At 33.1% G+C, this 11,367-nt stretch overlaps 1 long non-coding RNA gene across 8 annotated transcripts in view; it reads left to right on the forward strand.

The window, feature by feature from the left end:
* LOC123688745 overlaps positions 1 to 10,813 on the forward strand; it is a 43,676-nt gene extending 32,863 nt beyond the window's left edge. For 2 of the 8 annotated variants that reach the window (XR_006750102.1, XR_006750103.1), the window contains exons 4-5: positions 31 to 247; positions 9,538 to 10,811. This is a non-coding gene — a long non-coding RNA (uncharacterized LOC123688745). Of the gene's footprint in view, positions 1 to 30; positions 248 to 2,385; positions 2,457 to 9,537 lie in introns of all 8 variants that reach the window. The other 6 variants (XR_006750097.1, XR_006750100.1, XR_006750098.1 and 3 more) reach the window with 5 other exon arrangements.
* Positions 10,814 to 11,367: the final 554 nt, after the last annotated feature.

Raw genomic sequence — 11,367 nt, forward strand, 5'->3', positions numbered from 1 at the left:
ACTAAATGTTTTTAACAATTTCGTCCTCAGGTGTAAACGAGAAATGGATTGAATCTCTGAAAGCAAATATTTTTTGATGTCACATGTTAACAGAGACCGAGTCACCAGTGGCGGATCATGCTTCAAACTAAGAGGAACATTTAAAGAATTTCCACCTTGAAGTTGTGCCTTGAAGATTCACTGAAATATTAATGCTGTGGGTTCGACCATGAACGAAATGGATTAATACTCCAAAAAAATAAATGAGGTAATAAGATCCAGCTTATCATAAATAATTATAACAGAAATAAAACAAAATAAATTAATTATTAATTAAATCAATCAATTAAAATTAATTTCCACAAATTTGTGGAAATTAGTTTTGTTTTATTTCATTTGATAATGAATTTCCATCAAATAAGGACCGAATCCATGAAATATATCTAGGAACTCTCGACTAGACAAACATTTTCGCATCTTCTGTCTTCTGATTCATATTTGTCACTAACTTATCCCAACAACTCAAATTTTTCACCAGTTTCACTAATGCCGGTCGAGAAGGTGCTATCACAACGACACAAAAGTGCTTTAGTTTTGCCAACTGTGACTACAAAATTTTACCTTTTTTGTAATGAATTCAAACAATTTCAATGCGTTTTTGAAGAGTGTATCGTTCCATTTTTAGTATAGAAGTAGTTTTAACTCGTCAAAAAATGACAACTTCAAAAACAAGAGCTGCCCAGATAGCATTTTGAAAAATCTTACAACATAATAATTTAACAAATAAAACTATGTGTTTTTCATGGAGAATCATACAAAATCGGTTGCTTTTTTTGATTCTTCTAGCTTGAAAGCCTGATCCGACAGCTATAAAATTTAAATTGGATAAATGCAGATAAATTGGATAAAGATAAAAATCAAGTTCATGTCTTGAATACATATATAGGGTGTTTCACCATAATCTGGAGAAACATATATAACCTAATATACGTAGTTTTGTAGATGACATCAGGAGAGTCATTTTTGTTTTTTGACCTATACTCCGTTATCGTAGCATAAGCGAGATACTGGGTGTTTAATATCATTTTCTCTAATTCTGTGGTTATTCCGTTCATTCTTCCACATCTTGTAGAACAAAATCGTGCGAGAATATATCAGAAACGCACAGTTTTCATGGTTATATTTTATTATTCTATGTTGGCACTCCGAACTTTCCGCCACGGCTTTATCTGTCAATTCATCAATTTGCCTTAAAGAAATCAGTTCTGCTAACCAACATTTTTCAATGCAAAAATCACTAAATTATATTTATGGAAATATTTCATTAATTTCAATGAAAATGCAATGAATTAGAGAAAATAATGTATAATACTCGTACAGAAGGCTCATTCTACCACTCGTTCATTCCAAAACTCGCCACTTCGTGGCTCGTTTTTGAATTTTGAACTCGTGGAAGAATATCAATGCCTTCTGCACTTGTATTATAAATAACTATTTGAGCACTATTTTATTGAGCGTAATGCGTTATGTTTGATAATTAAAATAACGGTCACAATTTAGTATTTCCCTGGAAAGTGAATTTCTAAAAATCAAACACTTTCTACATTTCTGCAGCGAAAAATTTTCACATAAATTTGTTGAAATTTTGTACAGTTTTAGTTTATGAAATCAAAATAAAAAATTTCTATCGGTTTTTTAAGCCCTCCAAAAATCTAGGAGGGATGTCTTACCTGATTTTTTTCTGAAAACTGGTTGGCCTTAGAGACTTCACGTTAGTGCTTTCCCCATTTTTTTTCGATGTTCTCCTTCAATTTTTCATGATTTTAATAACTACCAGCATTATATTTTATGCATTTTTTCATATTCTGCTTGATTTTTTTTGGGTCTAATAAGCCTTTCGACACGAAATTTCTTACAAAGCTTGACTTAGTTCTTCTTTCTCTATAAATGGAAAATTCAATAAGATTTGTAGCCGATTTATTTCTTTCCGAATAATCTAAGGTTCTGATAATATGATGAAATTCAAATTCAAAATATTTTTGTCTCGGTTGAGTTCCTCATTGAAAAAAAAATTATGGCTATGAAAAATATCTTTATTGGAAGTTTTAGGAGGAGATTTCTTTTTCATGTAGTTAATCATATTGTCGTGAAAACAAAGTGTACTGGGCTACTGCTGCACAATATGTCAATAAATTTTATGGTGATTTCTAAATGCGCGAGTGATATTTCATCTTCAAAGATTTTATATTGCTCATCTAAAAAATAATTGCTATTTTATGAAAATCTAGTTGGTCAATAAAAAAAAATATTTGCTTTTGCATTACTCGGCGTAAAAATGTTTTACTTGAGAAAATATTAGTTGCACAATTGTTCACTTCAATAATTTCAATTATTTATTATTTTCAGGGAGCTTCGCGCAAGATCTCATCTAAACCTGCTACTGATCATTGAAGACTCATTTTCAAATAACAATCGAAGTATGTAGTTGCTATCTTAAATGATTTTCCTGACCTCTCTTTGCAAAATCCTAACGGCAGTTTTGGGACTTTTTTGAACTCTGAACTGAAAAATTCGAAAAAAGTACTGGCTTGGTGTCAGAGATACTTTTAAGCGCTCGTCATTCATGCGTCTATTGCGCCCTCGATGACGAACCCCTTGAAATTCGGCATGAAGATTCATTATTTTACACATATAAACTAAATTTCAACCTATAATTGGATCTGTTGTTATGGAAGTATTGGTTAATTGGATATTCTGTTTGATTTTTTATGTCATTGGTGAATTTTCTGGTTCTGTAATGCGATCATAATAAAATTCACATTGTTATTTACATCTGAAATCAGAATATCGAAATCCCTAGTCGGATTTTACCGAACTCAAAAAACTGAACTGAAAAATCAGTTGTGTTTTACTCTATTGATATTACCATAAAATAGACAAATTGTTGATGTAGTGTGCATCAGCAGCCCAATACCTTTTGTTGTCACTAGAGTAAGCTGAACTTTATGAGAATAGTTATGTTTTACTAGGCAGCAAAGAAGTAGATTAGACTGCCGCGGCTGATAGTTCATAGCCGAGCGTAGCGAGGCTAGGAATTCAGCTAAAGCCGATTGTTCATAATGATATACAACCATGTAGTACAGTGGACTCTCGTTAACTCAAAATCCCCGATAACTCGAATTATTTTCAATCCCCTTGGAAAAACCTGTCAAAGCCGAAAAAATTTTCATGCATAACTCGAAACGATGTTACGGATATATTTTACCCTCGATTTTACCATTTTTGTAGTCAGTAGTCAATTCCAAACCCCGCCACACAAGTCGAAACGTGTCGGTGAATCGAGCATATTTGATAATGCAATAATTGCATCGTGAGGTTTTATAGAATTTTGTCTTAGATTTGTTGCTTATTTATGTAAAGGTTGTTGAAAATACATCTTTTGTTTAATGTTTTTTATCCCGACTTTCCTAAGCCTCTGAGAGACCTCTCGGTAGATTGGAATTTCTACGAAAAACTTAAAAAATTTGAACAAAATGCTCCTGCGCAATAATTGCAATAATTTTTCAGGATGGAAAAAAAGAAACGAACAAAACACTATGAATTAATGAACTTTTTTGACGTTTTAGAGTCTACAGGGTGTCCCATAAGTGGCACGTCACAGTGACACCGGAGGTAGGTCAGCTAAAGAGGGACCTAACCAGCCTAACATGACCCCAGTAAAAGTTGCATGGTTTTCGAGTTATTACCAAATTACATTTTTTAGTGAATTTTCACCTTTTTTAACATTGTCAGGGTCAGAATTTTGCTGGAAAGCTATCGAAGCTTATTTTTTTTGTTGTAATGGAATCTTAAATAGTTATTTAAGATGACATGAGTATGATTCTGTCAAAAAGTTATGTGGATTTCCGTAAATTAATGGATAAATCTTGATTTCAATTGCTAGCAAAACGAGAACTTCGACTTTGGACACCTGCTGTGAAAAAAAAATCCTTGAAATAAAACGAGCAAGTAACATCAAAAAGTTGGGCATTTTAGACAGATTTAGAAATGGTACAATACACGAATCTTATGCCCATAAAACTAGGTATTTTCATCATTTTACCGATGCCCTACTTAACTAAGTTGAAACTAGGAACCCCGCTATCAGGTAATTTTGCCGCTTGCTATGACATTACATTTGATACCGGGCTTTGTTATTATTTGTTTAAGTCACAATAGGGAAAAAGATGGATTAGGGGAAGCGAAAAAGGAATATTATTGAAAAAAAAGGTAAATTAATTAAAAACAGACATAACTTTCGATTATTTATTTAATTCTTAAATCTAACTTACAGTAAATGTTCAAACTGTTTCCCTCGGACTCTAATGCATAAATGACACCGTTTTATAAAATTACGATTCAATTTTCTTGAACTAATTTCCGATATGGTCCGGGCTGCGTCGAATTCGCGTTCACGCAATTCTTCCTCGCTTCTTATTGGTTTTGCATACACTTTGTCCTTTAAACATCCCCAATAAAAAAAATCGTAATTTTATAAAACGGTGTCATTTATGCATTAGAGTCCGAGGGAAACAGTTTGAACATTTACTGTAAGTTAGATTTAAGAATTAAATGAATAATCGAAAGTTAAGTCTGTTTTTCATTAATTTACCTTTTTTTTCAATAATATTCCTTTTTCGCTTCCCCTAATCCATCTTTTTCCCTATTGTGACTTTAACAAATAATAACAAAGCCCGGTATCAAATGTAATGTCATAGCAAGCGGCAAAATTACCTGATAGCGGGGTTCCTAGTTTCAACTTAGTTAAGTAGGGCATCGGTAAAATGATGAAAATACCTAGTTTTATGGGCATAAGATTCGTGTATTGTACCATTTCTAAATCTGTCTAAAATGCCCAATTTTTTGATGTTACTTGCTCGTTTTGTTTCAAGGATTTTTTTGTCACAGCAGGTGTCCAAAGTCAAGGTTCTCGTTTTGCTAGCAATTGAAATCAAGATTTATCCATTAATTTACGGAAATCCACATAACTTTTTGACAGAATCATACTCATGTCATCTTAAATAACTATTTAAGATTCCATTACAACAAAAAAAATAAGCTTCGAGAGCTTTCCAGCAGAATTCTGACCCTGACAATGTTAAAAAAAGTGAAAATTCACTAAAAAACGTAATTTGGTAATAACTCGAAAACCATGCAACTTTTACTGGGGTCGTGTTAGGCTGGTTAGGTCCCTCTTTAGCTGACCTACCTCCGGTGTCACTGTGACGTGCCACTTATGGGACACCCTGTATATCAGACTCCTCCATCAGATAAACTCTCAAAATATTCAGAATTTGTCGATTGGCTTTTGTGTAAACACAAATACACGTTGATCTATTTCATTATGAAATTTTCAATTGTCAATTAATTTTTCAGTAAATTAATCAAATATGTACGATCTTATTATAGGGGATAAATATCACTATTCTTTACCTCTATAACCCGAATTACCTCTCGGCTTATCTCTGTAAGTCGAATTTAATCAAGAATGACCTGTATAACACGAACTACGCCTAGGTCGACGAAAAATCTTGGTCTCGTGGTGTTTCGAGTTAACGAGAGTCCTCTGTATATTGTATTTGCAAATTATTACAATATTACTCACAATCTTTCTATATTTTCTGTAGAGATAAATTTCAAAAAAATTGATAGAAATCGCAATTGTTGGAATGATTAGTTGCTATGGAAATGTAGGTATATGCCCATAATAATGAAATGTTTTATTCCCATTGAGAATACTCATTTTGCTGCCAAGGCAGGAAGAGTAATCGCAGAATAAAATGTTTTTCTCCGATTCACAGCAAATCTTTATTTTTCAGACACATATCAATCAGCAGAGTATTACCAAATACTAACTTAAATCAAAATAATCCTCAGCTACATATCATCATCCAACCTGCCTAGTTTAAATTGTTTGGATAAACACATCAAATAAGAGATTTGCGCCTGTTTGCACCGCCTTTTTTAAAGGGTCGTTTAGGCTAAAGGCCCCTTAAATAACACTTCAATGACGATCAATGTGGAGATTAATTCTAAAAATTTAAGTAAAATGAAACGAAAATGTGGAAGAATCATTGAAATATCTCTAGAAATGAAAAAGTTATGGGACTTTGAAGTTACGCTTGGAAGAATAATTTCATAGTCTAGTGTGTGACGTCACGCCACTTACACGAGGCGACTGGTATTCGCAGAGTGCTTACGAATTCATTGGTGTACAATCACTTGTGCCGTTCGTGTCGTGTTTTGTTCGTTACACGATGGCTGAAATAAAAAGGTGTGTTTACATCCTCCTTGATTAGCAGCACAATCATGACAAACTATACTTTCCACCATTCCTTCGTTTTTATCACAAACCAACGTGCAATGATAAGGCTTACTTTTTACTTTATGTTCAGGTGAAACTCTGCATTTTACTGTGCATTTAGAGCCCTCGTGTTTCACTTGAACATATCCAACAGCTTCTTCTCGGTAAGATGCTCGACCGGCCCTGAAAAAATATCGATATATTTGATATCTTGTACGGCGGGCAATAGGCGTATGTATTGTAAACATGATGAGATATTATAAAGTAGTACAATAGATTTAAGATTGGATATAGAAGATACCTTTATAGACAATATATATTAAAAACTCATTTTTGTTATAAGTCTTCTAATTATTTGACAAGTCTATAATGGGAGTGTCAGTATGTAGGTTTCTGCGTTGGGATGGCGCAGCAAATCTTCATTTTCCAGACACATATCAATCAGCAGAGTATTACCAAATACTAACTTAAATCAAAATAATCCTCAGCTACATATCATCATCCAACCTGCCTAGTTTAAATTGTTTGGATAAACACATCAAATAAGAGATTTGCGCCTGTTTGCACCGCCTTTTTTAAAGGGTCGTTTAGGCTAAAGGCCCCATAACACTTCAATGACGATCAATGTGTGTTGCACTGACTTTAGAAGATTATTAAAGCATCCATTAAACCAACCTCAGCTAACTGACCAAATTTCGACCCTTAAATCATCTTTAGCGATTCCTTAACCTTACATATCGGAGAACATAAACGACCTAGTCGGCTGATTCAGCTGTGTACACGTTTTAAGTTGTAATCAGAAAGAAAGAGATTCGTTATTATTCATGGAAATCTTGAAATCGAAAAACTGCGATAAGTTACTGATGAAAGATCAGTTTGAAAGAAAATGTTATTCTTCATTAATTAAGAAACCATAGCCCTCAAAATAAAATAAATAGGTAATTTCTTTTGAATATATCAGGTTGAACGGGACAACTTTTTCAGTTGTTTTTCCTTATTTCGACATCCAGTTCAGAACATTCCTTTCTAAGTTTATGCTCTTCAGCATGCATTTTCTCCTTCAATCTTTTTTCTTTTTTATTGTATCGTCAGCGATGAATAGTTTCTTTTTCCGCCAAATGTTCATATTTTTTCGCTAATGTATTACCGGCCTCTCCTTCAATCTTTTCAAAATTCGTCATGGCATTTGTCTGCTTTTTTCTAGTATATTTTTATATTGGAGTGCTATTCCAAAGAGATGTGTCACCTCCCTTGCACTGAAATTTAGTCCCCTTGATCTTTTTTATTTCTTTTTTTCTTTTCTTCCGCGTATATAATTTAAATTTGACCTCCAGCAACACCACCAAATAGAATAAAGAGGAGTTATAAGAAAAAAAATTGTTTATATCCCCCCCATTAGATACGCCACTCTACGGCATTATTGAAAATAAAAATTCCATGAATAAAAATAGAGTTAATTCAACCTTAGACTCTTCTAAGGTTGAATTAACTTTATTCTTATTTATACAGAGAAGTTACAAAGGTGGTATATAAAAAAGTTGAGATCGCGAAACAAAGATTAAGATTCTGCCTTTAGGGCGTAGAAATGGGGGTAATTACCCCCCTCCCCAAGATGTCCAAAATATAAAATTTCTCAAAATTCTCTCATAGATGAAAAACAAAAATATTTTCATAAAATGAACCAATACTCTTCTTACCTTTCTTCAAAATCGACCTCTTACGGTTTATGAGTTTATTATCGAGTTTATTATCGCTTTCAAAATGATCTTGTATCATTTTCCTCACAAAATTTTATTACTACAGTTATCAAAGAGCTGAACTGAGTTATTCGCATCGAAAAATTGTCTGTGCTGTTTTTAAAATTCAAACTGTTTCATTCAAATTGCAGTTTATTCGTAAAGACATCAGTTTTTGAATTTAATCTACAGGCTGTTTCTAAATTGGAGGTACAAACGAAAATGACAGATTCGTCGGATCATTTTAAAAAATGTCCTATAACATGGGTCCGGAAACGATTTGTTTTCGAGATACAAATGTTGAATTCAAGTATTTTTCTCATAGCACCTTCCCTTCGCAAGATTTTCAACTTAGATTTTGCATAGATATTCCAATTTTAAGTTTTCATCATGTGAAATGCTAATTTTGAATGCAAATTTACAGGGTAATATTTTTTTTGGAAGAGTGCCCGCTTCTTTCCACCAGAACCTTTTTTTAATGAACCACTGGTAGTTAAGAAGAATGTAAAATGAAACTGTGGTCCAGTACTACCCTTTATGGTTTCTTGTCAAACAATTCTTCAGTAATCCTCAGGAACATTCAAATTATTATAAGATCTAGTAAGCTGTGATGAATAAATAATTAATTATAAGTTTTGGTACTTATTTACACAATATGTGGTGAATATCAATAAAGATTCAATAAACTGTTATATGCATCACAAAATAGTCCGACTACAAGAAACACCCCGTATCTCGAAAACAACGCATTTGCGGGCCCATGTATAGGACATTCTACCCTTGAAATTATTCAAGGAATTTTCATATTTCGAGTAATTTTTGATTCAAACTTCGTTATCAAACATTTCTTTCTCATATTACAGATATGAGTAAACATTGTCTAAAGAAAAGGTTTTCGATTACCCCCTAAGAAAAAGAGATCTACGCCCTTGTTCTGTCTTCTGTGTCCAACTGTCTAAGGCAAATTAGAAATCACTTTACCAGCACTTTGACTTGTTAATAACTCGACTAATGGTTTCAGGATGGACACTTCTCGAGATCACACAAATTAAATTGCGTGCACTCATTAACGTGAACTGCTAAGTGAAAATTTTGAAAAAACAAACTTATTCTGTGGAATAATAATTTTTGTCATGAGAGGAATATTATCAATTCAAACTGTACGGAGCTGATATGATTTTTCTCTAATGTTACAGTTGATAACATCTAAATAAAATACTATTATAAGAAAAAATAATAAATATAATAAATATCTTCTGTTTGACAATGGTTATGTGGATGACATTTGGCCGAAACATTAACCAGATAGATAAGTAATATCTTAAGATATTTACACACTTAGAAATCGTACTTCCTTTTCTTTTTCTTCAGAAAAAATAATGTTTGACTCATAATATTATTATTTTTTTTTTGTTTTTTGTGAAACATGGTTATGTATAATTGGAGATATGCACTTAACATCCATGTCTTTTGTTCCAGAAACTTGTGGTGTTTTTCTGCTACAGAGAAGAAATTTGGGCCATAGATCAATTGCAGATGACTCAGATTGAGGTGGATGTCGAAATCTCAGTTCGATCTAGGTACCCCTATAATGAACATCTCAACGGAAATCAAATCAAGATTACACCAGACTTTTTCAGAGAGCCCATTTGAATGTAGAATGGTCATCGTAATCGCCTAAAACCTTAATATCATAGTACGAAATATTAAACACAAAGTTTTATTCAACAAATAAGGAAATATTTTTCAAACAGCACAATTTTGAGAATATTAGTTAAGCTGCGTTAAGTCAACTGTAGGTAGCGCTACCAACAAATTAAGATTCTTGTTATTTATTATTTATGAGTTTTGTGCCATTTTGTACCTACATATCTTTCATTATAGTTATGACCTGTGTAAGCAATTCTCGAAATTGAAACTAATAAAGACCAATAAACTCTTTCTCTATTTCAAATATTTCAATTCATTCTTATAGACGTTTTGTATTTTGTTTCACGACTCTGCACGATCATACTCGGTTACACATCGCTTTTAATTGGCCAGGATTGGGTGTTAATTGATGTATCCTATCAAAATCGAAGGAAAAAGGTCGAAATGACAATTATGACATTGCGGCGCCTCCACGAAATAAAACTAATATTCTCAATTTGGTCGAATGTCATTGCATTCAAAAATTGAGTGCATACACCATGTTTTTAGACATCTTACATATTGAGTAACTGACATTAGTGACAGTGATTTTGGGACGAAATTTAAATTTCAAATATAACAATAATGGAAACTGAAACAGATACGTTTATTAACATTCTGAATGTTACCTAATACCATAAGCAAACATGGAAATAAAAATCGATATTTTCACAGAATATTGTCTCTCGTCATAACGTAACCTTCAAGAAGGACCCACATAATCTATTGCTGTCAAGAACTGGAGCAACCTGTCCAGCAGAAAATACTAACGTTACCAAATTGATACCTATCAGTAGCGGAGCTACTTTCGTTAGCGATCTTTCTGCTGAACGCGCCCATTCTTTCTTCAAATGTAAATTTTCGTCCCAATCGAAATTGCAGTTTCGAAATTGATGATAATGCAGGATTTTGAATGGCCTTATTTACCAACCCCTGTTCGAATCGGCTGGCCAGAATCTAATTCGAAGACGGATTCGTCATCAATAAATCGATAGAGAAATCTGTTTAATGAACGAGAACTTATCAGAAGAATACATTCATTTAAAATACATAATCTCAAAATGATTCAAAACTATGGCAACTGTTTCTGTTAAGAAAATCCTATCATTACATTTGAAATTTCGGAGTAAAATGAACAAAACAATGAACTTCTGGCTTAGCGCCCCCTATCGAAAGCAGCAAAAACAAATTCATCATGACTATATTTTGTCCTCAATCAACAAGATATTATCTTTCAGACGAGATCTAATTTGCTCAAAAATTTTGAGTCAAACTGAAGTTAAAGGCGTTTCAATCAGTCAGATTTCTCCCTTTCACCTACCCTCATTTGATGTCGTAAAATCGAAAGTGACAATTCAAAATGATAGAGAATTTTCCAAGAATTACAATGATGATATTTTTTCTTCAACTTCATATGAAACATTTTCGAGTAAAATTCATTTTTCTACTCGACGGTAGCTATTACGCCCCCTAGCGGTAGAGGTATGAACTTCAAAACAATTTCCAGTGTGTTCTCTTGTACACTTTAGTGGTAAAATTTGTTACCGCAAGTCTCTACGATGAGTGGATCCTGAGATATAGCCGCTTACCTCGCTAATTTGCCTACCCTGTACAAGACTC

This window comes from Harmonia axyridis, chromosome 1 (assembly GCF_914767665.1).
Source record: "Harmonia axyridis chromosome 1, icHarAxyr1.1, whole genome shotgun sequence".
Lineage (NCBI taxonomy): Eukaryota > Metazoa > Arthropoda > Insecta > Coleoptera > Coccinellidae > Harmonia > Harmonia axyridis.